General features: G+C 39.5%; 1 protein-coding gene across 2 annotated transcripts in view; it reads left to right on the forward strand.

Moving 5' to 3' along the window:
• Nucleotides 1-17,353, forward strand: part of UBAC2 (UBA domain containing 2) — a 167,125-nt gene that overhangs the window by 67,794 nt on the left and 81,978 nt on the right. The window lies entirely within an intron of this gene.

The following is a 17,353-nucleotide window of genomic DNA, read 5'->3' on the forward strand; positions in this document are numbered from 1 at the left end:
GAGCATCTCCTGCACTTTTGCCGCCTCCCAACCACTACTTCCTCCCCAAAGTCTGTACTGACTTTTAACACCTGGTTTATTTTTGTCTGGTTTTGAACTTGGTATAAATGGAAATGTAGACTCTGTGTCTAGTGTCTTTCTCTCGGTTTCATCCATGTTGCTGCACCTCTTAGTAGATCCTACTGTGTCATTACTGTGTAGTGCTCTGTCATGTGAGTCACTACCGTTTATCCGTTTGACTGTTAGTGGACATTGGAGTTGTTTCTGATTTGGGACTATTACAATTACTTTTGCTGCGGACATCCTCAAACGTCATTTGTGTGTATATGTACACACCTCTGTTGGGTATGAACCTGGGAGTCGGAAGCTGAATCAGGGTGTGCATATGTTTACCTTCAGACTCCCTTAGAGAATGTATTGCCAGTTTTCCTGTGGGTCGGGCATTTGGGAGCAGCTTGGTTTGGTGATTCTGGCCCAGAGTCTTTCACAAGGTAATAGTCAGAATACCAGCAGGGACCACAGTCATCTGAAGGCCTCTTCCAAAATGGCTCACTCACATGGCTATTGGCAGGAAGCCTCAGTTCCTCACCGCGAAACTGCCTCGATATCAACATGACATGGAAGCTAACTTCCCCCAGAGCAAGTGATCCAAGAGAGTTAGCAGTCCTTTTAGTCATTCTGGAGGGTATATTGTAATATCTTATTGTGGCTTTAGTTTGCATTTCCTTGATGACTAATGAGATGAAGTGTCTTTTCAAATATTGAGTACTTATACTTTTGCTCTCCTAGTTTTAATATCCAGTAGTTCCTTTTTATTTTTGGAATATCCATTTTGGCTGGCATCTTGGTTTTTTTTTCATCCACCTAGTATTTTTTCTTACATCTCTCATGATATTAAGGAGAATCCCTGCCCCTGCCCACCCCCCGCCAAGGTTTTCATTTCCCTCCACAGTTTCTGTTTCTTCTGAGTTCCTTCTTTTCCTCCTCGTCTGCTTCTGATCTTAAGGGTTTTCTCTGAGCCTTTGGCTGTTTATATTTAAGAGCCAGCTTCTAAAAGGGGCTGATGGAAGTATGCAAGGCACTGAATGACCATGGGCTTCATTGTAGGGCCTCGTGGTTTCACTATGAACTAACTCTCAGTATTAGGATCTGGACATTGGTGTCTTTTTTTTCCCCCCTCATGAATTGTCAAATTGCCCAAAGCATACTCTCTCATCTACTCTCTGTAAGATGTAAGCCTGGGCGCCTTAACATTTAGTATATAAACTTTGGTTTTTAGTATTCTGTTTGCACTCTTAACTGGGCATGAGAGCCTCCCAGTTGCAAGATATTCCTTGTTACCATTTCTAGGTAAGAAACGTTAGTCATCTACTGGGATAGGAAGGAGCCCTCAGCAGATAGGCAGACTTTTGGGAGAGGATCAGTGCTCAGACTGCCTCTTCACAGTTCCAGGCAAACCTGGCTTCTCAGACCTCACTGTTGCTGGTTTAGTATTTCGTTTTCTCAGATATGCCAAGTTAGCTCTCTGTTCCTGTTTTCCCACTTTGAGAATTTTTTACATTCATTAACTCTTCTCTATCTTTGTGGGTTTATGCCTTTAAGGAAGTCTTTTAATGCCATTCTTACAAGGTTTTAGGAGACAGCAGAGGAGGCAAGTACATGTGTTCAATCCACCATCTTTAACTGGCAGTATTGTTTAAAAGTGTGTGTGTATTTTAAGAACACTTAAAATTGTGGAATCAGCTTCTTTTTTCTCCATTGATTGTATCAGATACATCTACAGGCATTCAGAAATGGTATTTAAAGTCCTGTTTCATCCCAGTTCTCACCCCGTCACAGCAAGCATGAGCATTTCTTTAAGGCTCATTCTTTGTTTCTTTGCAGATTGTGTTTTAGGCATTGACCTAGTGTTCTCTGTAATCTGCTGGAGGGGTGGTGGTGAAGGTGAAGGGAGCAAGGAGAAACATTCTTGGTCTCAGGATCCATCTCCAGGAATTTAGTGTTCTATTCATTTCTGCAAATACCCCATTTCTAGCAGGATAAATTTCCTACTAACCTCATCATAGAAGGACCTTTCATGTTCTTGATGATCACACATGTAACACAGATCTTGCTTTATCCAGTTTTCTAAATCTGCTTTTTGGCACTGCAAGGGATAAAACTTTCCAGGACTGGGCACAGATGATTCAGGTTAAGTAACAAATACTGTCATGCCACCATAATTATTTGATGGACCAATTTGGTTATTTGGACCTATTTAAAAGAATCAGCCATGGATATTTAAATGTAATTCTGAATTTTGTAGTCCTTTGTTAAGATTTTCAGTTGGGCTGTGGTGTTACTGTGATAAAAAAGTGTTGGTGCCAAGAGGTGGTGTTAACTTCTAATCTTAAAAGTGCTGAGGGATCGGGTTCTCTATAGCTGAGGGCCAAGTGGAGAGTAGCAGCACACCTATAATCATCTGTGGTCATCTTCAATATCAACCGTTGGGATATTTTAAGGGAAGTGGGTATTGTGGGCAAAGTTAACAATAAGTGACAGTTAACTTTCTAAATTTTTTGTCCCTCTGTCTTGAACTTGGGCTGAATATTTAACATATAAATAGTCATCATATCTTGAATGATGATCAATGGCTTTATTTAAATTTTTTTTTAATTTTTATTTATTTTGAGAGAGAGAGAAAGAGAGAGAGAGCGCGCAAGCAGGGGAGGGCAGAGAGAGAGGGAGATACAGAATCTGAAGCAGGCTCCAGGCTCTGAGCTGTCAGCAGAGAGCCTGAGGTGGGGCTCAAACTCCCAAGCCGTGAGATCATGACCTGAGCTGAAGTTGGACACTGAACCGGCTGAGCCACCCAGGCACCCCTATCAGTACCTTTATTTTAGAAGAAAAGCTGTATTTCTCAAGATAAAGATAGAGCCACCAGGACCTCCAGATTCGAAGTGATCACATTAATGTGTTTAGAATGATAGATTAACTGAATTGAATGAATAGATATTTTAAATCTCTTCTCTCCTTTGCTTCTTATTAAAAAATACTTTGTGAAATTGGTTTGGTTATATCTGTTTTATTGGTAAGAAAACAGATTCTCGGAGAGACTAAGAAATCTGCCCAGGAGTATGAGATTCAGTTGACAGAGTTGGAATTTTGACCTAGATCACTCCTAGATCTAAAAAAACAGAGTAGAAGTAGAAGTTGACAGGTTGATGGTTCATCCTGTTTATCAGTTTGCAGAGGATTATGTTTCTGAGTATTGATCACAAGAAATGTTTAGGCGTTCTCTCCTAATGAATTTCTCTTTATAAAGTCTACTGTGTAACTAAAGCCTTTGGAATTTCAGTCCTGTTTCCTTCCCAGTCTCTCTCCCCCTTCTATTCCTCCCACCCCCCTCACCCTTTAACTTTTTCCCCACCCTTCTTTGCTCACCCCTAGTTTTTCTTCCCCCCTTCCAGCAATACCTACTGGCATGGCTGGACTTACCAGAGATTTTAATAAGTAGATACTAAAATGTGATTACACCAAGCAAAGTTGACTAATGAAAGAGAAGTTTCTGAACACTTATTTAGAATGAGAGATATGAGATAATAGCCTCAGCTCAAAGGTGACTTAAGCTTAAAGGTGACTTCTTGCAGAAGCTTTTTTTGAGCAGCTTGACCTCAGACTAGGTCACAGTCTCTTCAGAGATTCTTTCCTAGAACACTTCTCACAGCACTCACTACCATTGAAATTGAATAATTCATTGTATCATGAATGGTTTAATCGTCTCCTCCACTAGAATATAAGCTTTATGCAAGCAGACCATGTCAGTCTCACTGCTGATCATGCTTCAGTTAGCTTATTGGCTCCACATAGTGAGCACCTGTGTTAGCTGGATGGGTGAATGGATGGTGGATGGATGCACAGAGTAAATAAATGGATGAAAAGGCATTGGTCTTTTGATTGCATTTCTTCTGCTTTTGTTTGGACTATTGCAGGAGCTTCCTAACTGTTCTCAGTGTTACCATCTCAAAGCTATTATCTGTATTGTTCCACACTCCCCTAGGTTATCACCAAAGGAGATCTTATCTTATTCCTTTCCGCCTTCAGAAACCTGTGACTTCCCACTGCTGTTTGTTAGTAAGGCATCTCAGAGTTGAGTTCCAACCAACCTCTGTAGTCTCGTTTTCTCTCATTACCCCCTTTATACTCTACACACCAGCTACAGAGCATTATTCACCACAACCTATCACTCCTGTGTCATCTCACATCTCACTGAATTTACGTATGTAGACAGTCTGCTTGAAGTGTCCTTTCTCCCTTGCTTGGCAGATTCTACTTATCCTTCAAGACTTACCTTGGATATCTCTACTCTGTGGAACCCTACGCCAGCCAGAATCCATCACTCCTTCCTTTGTGATCACGGGTGACTTTATCCTTACAAGTTACACATAACATTTATTATTTAGTTTTGTAATTATTTACCTAATTGACCCCCCTCTCAACTTGATGCTTTCTAAAGATCAGGCTCTTCCTCTCTTTTATGGCTCTCAGTATGGAGTGTCTGGGAGACAGCATGGATTAGTGAAAAGAGTGTTCTTTAATACCAGAGAGATATGGCTGTGATTGAAATTTTGGTCGGCCACGTGCTAGTTACTTGAATTATTCTTTTGTACTAATCCCCTTTCTTTTTCTTTCTCTCTTTCAGTGAATCACCTCAAACCTGTTACTCAGAAAAATATAAGTATTGAATTTCAAATTTAAGTTTAGTGGTATTTTTAAAGGATTAAAACATGGATTTATAAAATTATTTCCAACATCTTATCTAAAGAGAAACATAGAATTAATTAATTCTTAGGTTCTCAGGGTATCTTTTTTCCTAACCAAAGTTTCCATCTCTCCATTGGTTCAGTATTTGGGTGTGTAATGCCCTGTGTCTAACATCATCTGTTAGGAGTCAGTGAGGACACCCATTCGTATCCCAGACACTGTGTGCCACCTTGATGTCACTTTAATCCTCAGAATAATCCTCTACAGGGGCACCTGGGTGGCTCAGTCGGTTGAGCGTGTGACTTCTGCTCAGGTCATGATCTCATGGTTCGTGAGTTCAAGCCCCATGTGGGCTCACTGCTGTCGGCACAGAGCCCACTTTGGGTCCTTTGTTCCCCCCCTCTTTCTGCCCCTTCCCTGCTCTCTCTCTCAAAAATAAATAATGGAAAACATTAAAAAACAACAACAGAAGAATCCTGTACAGTAGGAACTACTATCCTCTCCTTTGAGAAAACAGGCTCAGAAACTTGAGCACCATTTTCTGTAAAGTGATGAAAGTAAAATCGTGATGTTAGAAGATAAGTAAGGAGAGGAAGCGGCTTCTGTTGCCTCACTTATGCATTTGATACTGTCCCAGGAGCGATTAGGAAACAAAGTTGCTACTCTGTGTAATCAAGATATTAGTAATGTTTGAAGCCCAATGTCTTCAGAGTCCAATAAAATGGCATTCAGAGTTTCTTACCTTGGAGATTGTTGGTTAATTATGGAAGGAGACTTGGGCTTTTCACACTGCAGGGATTTCATTGACAGTTTCAGTGGTCAGAGCGGCTTTCCAGAGGATGGATTTAATGTATCCTGTTTGAAAGGGTCTGTAGGCTGTCATCAGAGGTTATGAAAAGCCACATGAGCATTGATTTTATATATGAACGTGAGGACAAAGTTAACCTGTGTGAGGCATAGTTAACCCAGTTTTCTCAACTTTGGTCAGCACTTTTAGCTGCATAGTTCTTTGCTATAGGGGGCTGTGTTGTGAACTTCGGGGTGTTCAGCAACATCCCTAGACTCCACCCACCAGATGCCAGTAGCAACCCCTCCCCCCACCCAATCATCACAGCTAAAAATGCCTCCAGATCTTTCCAGATGATGCTTGGGGTGGGGGCAAAATTACCCCTGATGGACAGCCGCTGATCTAAACTGAGCTTTTACAGAACTTCCCACCTCTGTTTTGAAATCCCATAACATGCATGGTGCTGAGTGGTAAATAGAACCTTGAAGAGAGCCCACACCCTTGAGTTGCTGATGGCCTGTGAAGCTTGTTGAGATCTTTTGACTAGATACAATATTTCTAGTAGGTGACTGAAATAGCTTTGGTTGAGGCTATTAGTAAAAATTTGTTTCAAAGAAGTTTAACATCTGTTTTCATTTCTGCTTTTGTAACTTGCTTTGCTACTCAATTCCTTTATTTTAGATGTCTTCCTCTTAGAACTTAAAATATTTGAGTATATGTCAGAATTTCCAGTTTAATGGGAAATGTTTTATTTGAGCAGAAATAAAAAATATTAGTAACATCAACTTAGGGTAGGACAGTAGAAAGTTTAATGTTAAGTTAAGCTGAGATGACAGCAGAGTAGATAATAGTGAAGGGAACTTGAAGTCTGGTGTATTCAAGATTTACTTCCTGTTCTTGTTTATCATTGGAAAGTTGCACCTTATGAAAGATTTGAGATTCAGATCATTGCATTATTCTAAGAAAAAAAAAAAAAAGTCAAAATGCTAACCACGTCTCGGTAACCATAGCAAAATATACAGCACACAAAAATAATCTATACCTATCTTAGGGTTGAATTTTTTTTGTATGCAATCTATGCTGAATTCTGAAGTATCTGATGTGCTTTTATTATCTGACGTCAAAGGGAAAAAGGCTTTCTCAGTTAGGAGAGCACAGGCATGCCTGCCAGTTGAAGTAATAGAATCAACTCGGGTTTATTTAGCGGAAAGGGAGTTTGTAATTAATGCAGTTCAGAGAATGTCTGGAAGGGCAAAAGAACCAGTCATGGATGCAACGAAGCCAGAATAACACTCAAAATAATCCCCTCCCCTAAACTGATACTATTTGTTTACTCAATGGTTAATGGTGGCTTGTAGAACCTAAGATGAATTCACCAGGACAAGTTGGTCTGTATTAATTTCAGCTCTCATGCTGGTGCCTGGAACAGTGCTAGGTTCATAGTAAGCCCTAAGTAAACATTTGTTGTATAAATAAGTTAACATAAGGATATGTTAATGTTAGCAACAACATGGAGAAAAAATACAGAGTAGCATTATGAAATGTTAATATTATATATTCTATTTGGAGATTTTTTGGATAGCAGAATTTACTCTTTTTTTTTAAGGAATCTTGATAAATACATATTGAATAACTATTTTGTACCCTAGAGTCTTATTGTCCGTATGTTCCTGATTTAAATGAACGTCCACAACAATCTTACAAGAGTAGATGTTAGTCTCACTGTGTCCGTGAGAAAGCAGAGGTTCTGAGAATTGATTGAGTCACTAGGGTCATGTCTGCGTATTTAACAGGCAGAGCCTAGATTGAAATTCATGCCTGTCTGACTCTTAACTCAGACATTTCCTTTTGTGTAACACAGTTTTAATGCATTTTTTAAGGTAAAAAATGTAGTTCATGGTTCTCTCTTTGCTGAACTAGAAAGTAATTTGAGTGTGTAAATTCACCAAACTGGCACTTCCTATATACATTTTCAACTGCAGTGTTGCAGATGTTTATAAAAGTAGATGTTAGTGTCTAAAGACAGCTGTTAGATTGTATTCAAATTTTGTTGCTAAAATGAGAAGTACAAAATAAGCACATGCTGCAAGAAACTTTTCAGATTGGGAGACTATGCCCCATGGAACAGGTTCTGAAAAAGTACTAACTACATGCCACTCCAGTTATTTGGCTATTAATTTTCTTTTAATTTATGTTTTATTTATTTTTATATTTTTGAGAGAGAGACAGAGTGCGAGCAGGGGAGGGGCAGACACACACACACACACACACACACACACACACACACACACAGAATCTGAAGCAGGCTCCAGGTTCTGAGCTGTCTGCGCAGAGCCTGGCATGGGGCTCAAACTCGTGAACCTCAACATGACGAGCCAAAGTTTGGACATTTATCCGGATGACTTAGCCACCCAAGCACCCCTATTAATTTTCATTTAATAGAAGAAACTGTGCTATTCCTCTTCAAGCTCTCCAGTGCTGCCACTACGTTTTATACTTAAAAACCATTTTTTTTAATGCTTATTTATTTGTCACAGGGAGAAAGAGAGCAGGGGTGGGGCAGAGAGAGAGGGAGAGAGAGAGAGGATTTGAAGCAGGCTTCTCTCTGTCAGCATAGAGCCCATTGCGGGGCTGAAACTCACGCCATGAGATCATGACCTGAGCCGAAGTCAGCCCGTCACCCAACTGAGCCACCCAGGCACCCCCCAAACATTTATGAAATAATTCTGGCTTATAGAAAAGTTACAGGAAGAGGACAAAGAACTCCCTTAGCCCATAAACCCGGATGTCCTCATTGTTAACATTGTTTACATTTGCTTTGCCATTTTCTATCTATCTATGGTATTTTCCCCGAATCATTTGAGAGCAAGTTGTAGATGTAATGCCCCTTTATGCCTAAATACATCAGTATGTATTACTTTATTCATATTTGGCAATTGTCCAAATAACGTCCTATTTTATGGCAAAAAGAAAAAAAAATCTGGTCTGTGGTCCAGTCCGTTATTACATTGTGCATTTAGTTGTAATGTCCCTTAATTCTTTTTTTTTTTTAATTTTTTTTTTCAACATTTTTTATTTATTTTTGGGACAGAGAGAGACAGAGCATGAACGGGGGAGGGGCAGAGAGAGAGGGAGACACAGAATCGGAAACAGGCTCCAGGCTCCGAGCCATCAGCCCAGAGCCTGACGCGGGGCTCGAACTCACAGACCGCGAGATCGTGACCTGGCTGAAGTCGGACGCTTAACCGACTGCGCCACCCAGGCGCCCCTGTCCCTTAATTCTTTAATCTGGAACATTTCCCATTCTGTCTTTGTCTTTTATGACCTTGACATTTTAAGGAGTATAAGCCAGTTACTTTACAGAAGATGGACCTTATTTTAATAATGCGTTAAAATTAAAGTTTTAAAAATGAAGCATTTTTATTTAAAATTTCATTTAAAAATGAAGCAAAAACAATTTGTACTTCCCGTGTTTATTTTGGTATAACCTGTTAAAGCTTTTTATTATGAAAAATTTCAGTCACAAAAACAGAGAGAATAAGAAATGAGCCCGCTTACCCAGATTTAATAATTAACATCTGTTCCCCCAAAAACAAAGTAATTTAAGTATTTTGAAGCAATTTCAAGACATCATAATATTTTCTTTCATGTTCTAAAAATAGTTTAGTGAGTTCTAAAAAATAAAATTTTCTTGTATAACTATATTATTTTACCTAACAAAATTATTTGTAATTTCTTAATATTATATACTGCAAAAACTATGTTCAGATATCTTCTGTTACTTAGAAGCCCTTTTATACTTGGTTTTGCACTTGACTGTGATGTCTCATTTCTTCTTTTTAAAGTTAAATACCCCTTCCTCCCTTTTGGTAGAGTATTTTGGTATTTTCTATGGTATGATGGATACACTGAGATTGGCTTGCTCATTATCTGTTGCATGGTCCTCCTAGGGTACCTGCACATAAAGCGGAGGGTGGAAAGCTGAATGCTTTATTTCTTAAGCCCCCTTGCATCCAGAGTTCTGGGTATGATTTAGGCTCTACCAGTCAGAAGAACTTGTATGGTGCTTATCGAGTTCAGTGTGAGCCAAAGCAGGAGCATATAGATACCAATTTTGTGGTCTAGTTCTACAGACCCAACAGAGCTCTCGAGGTTATAGTTCATACAACTTCCTGGTTCCTAGATTCTACTGTAATGATGTAATGACTTCCTGATTTCCCAGGGTCCTGAATGTGGCAGAGGAAGCAGTCTTCCAGGTAGACCAATTGTTCTGTGTTGCTTCTGGAGGCACAGTCTGGACCTGCCCTTCTAGCCCTTTCAGTAGTTTTATAAGTACCTAAATCTGTGTACTAAGTCTTTTTTTTGCCCAAGACATCTTGAGAGCTATTCTGTTATCTGTAAGTAAATCTTTGCTGATAGGACTAGTAATCAAGAAAATTCAACTTTTACATTTGACTTCAAATGTATGTATACAAAGTGGTGTACCTGACTCTAAAATACCTAGATTTGAACTGGAACATGGTTTAAGGAAAAGGAAGTGGCCCTTTGTGTTAGGAGATCAATGGAGCATTATGTGTGTGCGTGTGTGTATGTTTATGAAACACAGTCTTTTCATGTGGATTTCTAGTATAGCCTGTTCTTTGCTGGTGACTTTGTCACCAAAAGCCATCTTTTACTAGGACTTCTTGAAGGGCTGTTGAGACCATTCTTCCATGTGATCTTAAAATATGAATGTGACCCCATGTGTCCCATTCCTGTCTTTTTTTTTTTTTTTTTTTTTTTTTTTTTTTGTATGATTTGGGTTGTGCAGCTCACTTGATTAGAGACAACATAGCCACTTGATATATGCCACCATCTTTCTCTCTCAATCCTTGGTCAGTCCCTTATTTTCTGCTTCCACCCTTAACATACCAAGAGTATGGGAATGTGTTGGAGACTACACTTACCAGGTTTTAAAATATATTACAAAAAGGTTTCAAACATACACAAATGCAGAGAGAATACTATGATTAGCATGTACGCATCACCTTATTGGCATTTTGCCGAACACACAAGTTTCAAATTGTATGACAACTGGATCCTTAATGGGATACTTTTTTTCTTTCCATGTGCCATTTTATCATTTGCTTCCTCAGTTCTGCATGGCCAAGACCTACAGCATCTTTCAGCCCTGCCCCTGCCTCCGACTGACTGGTCTCTTCCTGGGTGTCTCCAGAGACCTGAGTGCATGGGTATAGGCACAGTTGAAGGCCATGTCCCAGGTAGAGCATTTACCAGGTTGTGGGACTACAAACAGGGATGCTTTGATTTCCTTGTTCTGTGAGTATTGTGTGTATGGGTCTGTTTTGATGATGTCTTCTTAACAGCTCTTCTTTAGGTAAAGCTAATAACACTCAAAATTCACGACCTTTCCTTGCTCTTGATCCTTTAACAGGGAAAAGAGGCAGTAATACACAAGCACTTGTGATATTTTCCTTACCCTCTTGAGTTGTAATATGTGTATGGTAAGCCAGTGTGTAATCTAGTTGTTATATCATTTTTCAAACCCGAATGCAGGCAGTAACCTCATATATTTTCACTATATATGTTTAAAAAAAATGCCTGTGTTTCACAGACGTAAGGGGAAAAATTGTAGAACTGGTGCCCTCCCGCAATAAGAACACATCACGATGTTACCATTTTTAGAGCTCGATTAAACCTTTTGTAGCCTCCTTGTAGTTTCATTCTGACACATTTTGTTTTCTTCTCAAAACCTGCATGGGAAAAGTCTTTCTAAAAGTATAGAAATCAGGAATAAATATTCTCACACTCTGAGAAAACTGATAAAAGCCAATCAAATGCTACTTGAATTCTTGGTTTGGATCCATTGTAGTAGGTAGCCATGTGGGGCCGAAGACTAAGGTGCCCGTGAGTGGCTTGCTGTGTAGTTGACTAGACAAGACATTGAAAAAGCATTATTAGCAGCAAGAAGCCACAGAGTAGGTATGCAAATAAAGACAAAAAGAAAGTCTTTAAAACTTTTGAGGAAGATAAACTATTGAAGAATAAGATCATGTATTTTCCTATATACGTTACCCTCTTATATGTTTTCTTCTTTCTAACAGCTGCAGTGTGGCAGAGATTTCTTTGAGGTAGAGTATTATCTGGATGTGTATTATCAGGGAGACATTAAACAAATGTATGTGTCATACATTGCTTCCTTGTATGTGGAAGGAAGAGGAAAAGCTAGGGCACTCCTCGTACTCCCAACGGAAAACCTTTCTTTTTGGAAAGGGAATCCTGACTGATTTCAGTGTCATTCCAGTTTCCAATTTAGTATACTTTTCATGGTTAATATTTCAATATGAAGCATGTATTATCTATTGCTTTCTAGTAAGTTATGACAGGCAATAATAAAACCCCTCGTGCGTCATACTTTAATAGTACAAATCATATAGTAAGTTCAGCTAATATTTGATGACCTGTAGTCAACATACATTTTATGAGCATTATCAATGTGCAAGATGCTGTGCTTGGAGTTACTCAGAATAGAAAGAAGGAAAATTCAAGGTCTCTGCCCCAGAGGAGCTTGTGTTTTGTTTGAGGAATGTAAGCATAATGCACATGAAATAATGGATCATGGGCAGTGTGATGTTGGCAAAGAGTTTACACATTATCTTTTTTTTTTTTTTGAAATGTTTATTTTTATTTTTGAGAACGAGTGAGCCCATGTGTGCACATGAGTGGGGGAGGGGCAGAGAGTGGGGGACAGACGACCTGAAGCAGGCTCTGCGCTGACCATAGAGAACCCGATGAGGGGCTTGAACTCAGGAACCCTGAGATCATGACCTGAGCCAAAGTCAGACATTTAATCGACTGAGCCACCCAGGCGCCCTTCCACGTTATCTAGTGCTGTTGTTTCACTGATAAGAAAACTGAAATCTAGAAAGGCTAAAAGACTGGACAGAGGTAGTTAGCTGATTAGCAGTCAAACCAGAACGAGGCCCCAGGCTTCCAGGCCAGTATGTTTTCTCTTTTCTTTTATTATAGGATAATATACATCTAAAGTTAAAACTCTGTGGTATTGGCTATATAAAATCCAAGTAAGTTGAGAAAAGGAAGATGGGTGGCTGTCAGCAGTCCAAGAAGAATTTAAGGAGGAGGTATGATTAGGATGTGAAATAAAGAATAAATAGAGGAAGCAGAATAATTCAGTGATTGAGAACCAAATATTTGTTGTGTTCATGGTACAGAAACAAAACCAACTCCATTAACTTGAAAGGCACATGTTGGGAAATAGAGGGAAATTAGGTTGCAGGGGCTTGCAAGTGTGGGAGAGGAACCTGGACTTTGTGTGGTAGATCATGGGGAACTGTTCTCAGTCGTGGAGCATGAAATGACACAATGAAAGTGGGATTAAGGAAGATTATATTTGTTTGCCAGGAGAACTGGATAGTGTCTGTATTTTTCTTTTCTTATGCTCTGTTTATTGGTCTGTTTCATTCTAAGTAGATTAAATACTGTATTAGTCAGAAAACCAGCTTATGTTACAGCCACAAATTAACCTGAAATCTCGGTGGCTAAATACATAAGTGTATTTCTTACTTGTAATCCTTGGCCAGCACAGGTGGGTGGGGTATGAGGTGAGAAGTTCTCCATTTACTCATTCAGGGATCTAGGCTAACAAAGATTCCCACCATCTAGAACATCTTTGGTCACTGTGGCAGGAAACAAGAGGGGAATGGAATATCTCTCACTGCTCTCTAACACTTCAGCCTGGAAGTGACATACGTCACTTTTGCCCCCAACCCATTGGCCAGAAGTAGTCACACATATTCCCCTAAGGGAATTTGAGGGTATTTCATCGACAGTGTCTCTTCTTTCCCACAACTCTTTGAAGATCTGGACGGTATAACTTTACTTGTTTAAGAGAAATAATACAGTAATTAAGAGGGCAGACCCTGGAATTTGACTGCCAGGGTCTAGAGCCTGGCTTCCCCGCTTATAGCTGTGTGACTTTGGGCACCGTACTCAGTTTCTCTGGGACATAATTTCCTTGTCTGTAAAACAGGGATAGTAATGAGATGAGCCTCACAGAAATATTATGAGGCTTGAATGAGGTGTGTGTGTGTGTGTGTGTGTGTGTGTGTGTGTGTGTGTGTGTGTGTGTGTAGAGAGAGAGAGAGAGAGAGAGAGATGATGTATATGTATGTATATTGCTCAGAGTATTATGCCATGTAACTGTTAGCAAGCATTTGTTGTTGTTACTACTCTGCTGGCTTCCAGTATAGCATCTGAAAGGAAGGCTAGTTTCTAACTGTAGTTGAGGGGCTGGGGGAAAGACGCTGTAGTAAATTTAGGTGTGAGATGCCAGCATCTTTTCATCCCAGAAGAGATGGGCAAAGGAACATGCATAGAGGGACACTCAAGCAGCAGTCACTGGCTAGATCCCACAGATGACAGGAGGGCCATCGGGAGTGGGTGTCTGAGAGAATGAAGCTTGAGTTTGCAGAGAAATTGGAAGCCCTGCAGGAAAGAGGGTGCATGGAAGCCCTGATGTTCTGGTGGAGGATGCCGGAGCCACAGGAAGGCACACAAGGCGGTGGGGGGGGAGAGCCATCTCTTAATGGACCTGCTTCTGTAAGCGGGGACATGTTTGCACTCAGAGTCAACCTCCAGGCATGGGGGTTGGATGCTGTGGATTTCATTCCTGACTCCACCTCTCCATGTGACCTGGCACTTGATGTCCCTCATCACCAAAATGGAGATAATAATTGTCCCCATCTCTTAGGGCAATGAGAAGTAAGTGAAATAAATAATGCCTGTCAAATGCTTGGAAACGTGGCATGAAGAAGGACTCAATAAATGTCCTTTTTAGCTAATGGAGCTTTTATTTTAAAAAATTTAGGGATTATCTTTTAAATGACCATTTTCTCAGAGTTTGATCTAAACAGACCTGCACTGGCAGGAGTTCTCACAAGTGCTTTTAGCCCTCCCTGGATTCGAAAGAATGGGCCGTGTTGTCACCAGATCAGCTTTTCAATTTTTCATTCTGCCCTGAATGGTCAGTAGGCAAATGTTTTTAACTTTGCAAAGAATAACAAATTACAATGGGCTAAAGAGTGATCAAAATAGACCATTTTAAAAACCAATTTAAGATCAGTGCTTCCCCTTTTAAAATTGTCTGGTACTTTTTACTGATACTGGTACTTTTTACTGGTAGGAGTCACTGCCCTTGCCTCTTGAAATATAAAATTATTTCCAAACAGAATGTATTCTGTATCTAGATTTAAATTGGCTTGTTGAGTAATCAGCTCTATTTTTAATATGCCTAATTTAAATTCAGAGTCTTAGAGGATCACTGTCTTCAATTACACATATGCTCTAGTATATATACTTTAGTACATGTAATTAAGCATGTAAGGCATGTCTTTTCATTGAAAATTAAGAACTTCACAGATATTTCAGTAGAGCTTTAGAATTTTGTTGGTAATAGTACAAAACAGGTGCTATTCAGTTAGATGGATATTTGAGAATTTCTTGTGAGCCAGGCTCTATTCCAGGTGCTGTGCACATAACAGATGGTATCCTTGTCTTCATGGAACTCACAGCCCAAACAAGTTTATAATCTACCTACTGCTGACTTTTTGTCCTATTTAGGAATTAGATGATCTCCTGGCATATAATAAAACAGTTAAGCCTTCTAATACTTTTTCAGGGTCTGTGTGATGCAGTTCTGTCTACTTTGTGGCTAGGATATAGACTTAGGGTTACATTTCCAATGTTGCCTCTCATTTACCAGGTGCCTTTTCTGAACTTGGGTTTCTTTATAAAGTCTGAGTGATACTATGTGCTCATCCTGTTTCACAGGAATATGAAAAGGAAGACATAAAGTATGGACTGTTTTGTAAATTATTGAGCTTGTGACGTATAACCAATATTGTTTCTAACATCTAACATTTACTATTCTATACTGTCATTGAAGAGTTAATGCATTTATACTGATTCAAACTAAATAGCTTTGAGGTTTTTTATTTTAAACTAACCAAATATCCTTTTAGGGAAAAAAATTATGGAGAGATAAATATGATTAGCTGCTGTAAAACTGTCAGCTTTCCTAGATGAGTTTTTCTAGTTCGAGATGATAATTTAAAGTTGTTAATAACATCACCTGATTCATACAGAAAATACTTACAGGTTTGTGATTTTCAAACAATGTGTTGTATATAAGGCCACTCCTTTGTTCTGTAGCAGAATACAAAAATTATACAACACTGTCCCTGTTCTCCAAGTTTACCTACTCCATGAGGGAAATAAATGTAAAGCCAACTAATAATACAAGACAGTGAAAGGGTGCCCAGAGGCCATGGGTAAACTATGGCTTCATGAATAAAATAGGCAATAAGGGCCTTTTGGAGGAGAGTGAATAGTTGAATTTGCCTGAGTACCAGCTTTTTTTTTTTTTTTTTTTTTTTTAAGCTTAGTTGGAGATAGGTTTAAAGTTTACCTTTTTGGCAATATGACTACTGATTGGGGAAAATCATTTATATGGATTTGCGGTATATTTGAGGCAGGAAGCAGAAAACTAAACAGATAAAAGAGTGTGGTATTTCTTGGCTGAGTGACATAGATGTTTACTTCCTTGTTTGAAGGATCTTAAGATCCTCAGCACAGAGAGGACTTTCTCATCTGCTGCAAAGCCGCCTGTCGGCTCATACCTAAGCTGGTCTCTGCTCAAATGTTGTCACAGAATTTGTGCACCATACAGACGCTCTGAAGTTAAGGAGGCTTTGTTTCAGGTTTTCCTTCAGTTGCTTTCATAATTGTTTTGGGATCCAATGCAAATGACTGTGGAAGTGCCACCTTACATACTTGTAGTTTTCTGCTCTTTCTTACACTTCACGTTTGGAGGTTTATGTGTGGAGTGAGGAAAAGGCTCTCACGTCCTGACTTCCATCCATGTTGTCTCACCTGTCTCCATCAGCTGTTACAAAGATCAGTGCCTCCGTTTAGTCAGAGGCTTCAAGGTCAGCAGTTCTTTGTGAAATTCACATAATACAAATCCGAAAGTACTCAGTAAATGGTGTAACCATAGAGATAAATTTTCTTACTGGGTCAAAGTTGAAAATGAGTAAGATAAGAATTCAAGGGGCTCCTGGGTGGCTCAGTCGGTTAAGCGGCCGACTTCGGCTCAGGTCATGATCTCACGGTCCATGAGTTTGAGCCCCGCGTCGGGCTCTGTGCTGACAGCTCAGAGCCTGGAGCCTGTTTCAGATTCTGTGTCTCCCTCTCTCTGACCCTTCCCCGTTCATGCTCTGTCTCTCTCTGTCTCAAAAATAAATAAATGTTAAAAAAAATTTAAAAAAAAATTCAAAAGAAAAGGTTTCCAGGATATAAAGCCTAATAAAAATTTTAAGCATGACTTATGATGTAGCACTTAATTTCTGTATGTTCCATTATCAAAATTGGTATCATTACTAACATAAATGCTGCATTGGGGCAACTTGAGGATTCAGTAAAACAAATTTGAACCGGCAGACAGGGTGACTGCACTTGCAAAAGGTCATGCTACTCATGCTCAGGTGTTTATGTGAGCAAATGTATAATGTTGTAAAGAGTCCTGGGAGCTCTTCAAGTTTATAATTTTGCATTTCCCCCTATCTTATTTAGGCAAGCAGTAGCTATACCTCCTGCTGCTCATCCTTACCCTTTCTGGTAACCCAGACCATTGAAATGCAGAGGAGGGAACTACCAACCTATGAATAAAAGAGGAATGATCCCCTAAACCCAAGAAAAACCAAGCATATTTGCAAATTTTTTTATTCCCAACCAGAATTCAGCAAG

The sequence above is a fragment of the Panthera tigris genome, chromosome A1 (genome assembly GCF_018350195.1).
Source record: "Panthera tigris isolate Pti1 chromosome A1, P.tigris_Pti1_mat1.1, whole genome shotgun sequence".
Classification (NCBI taxonomy): domain Eukaryota; kingdom Metazoa; phylum Chordata; class Mammalia; order Carnivora; family Felidae; genus Panthera; species Panthera tigris.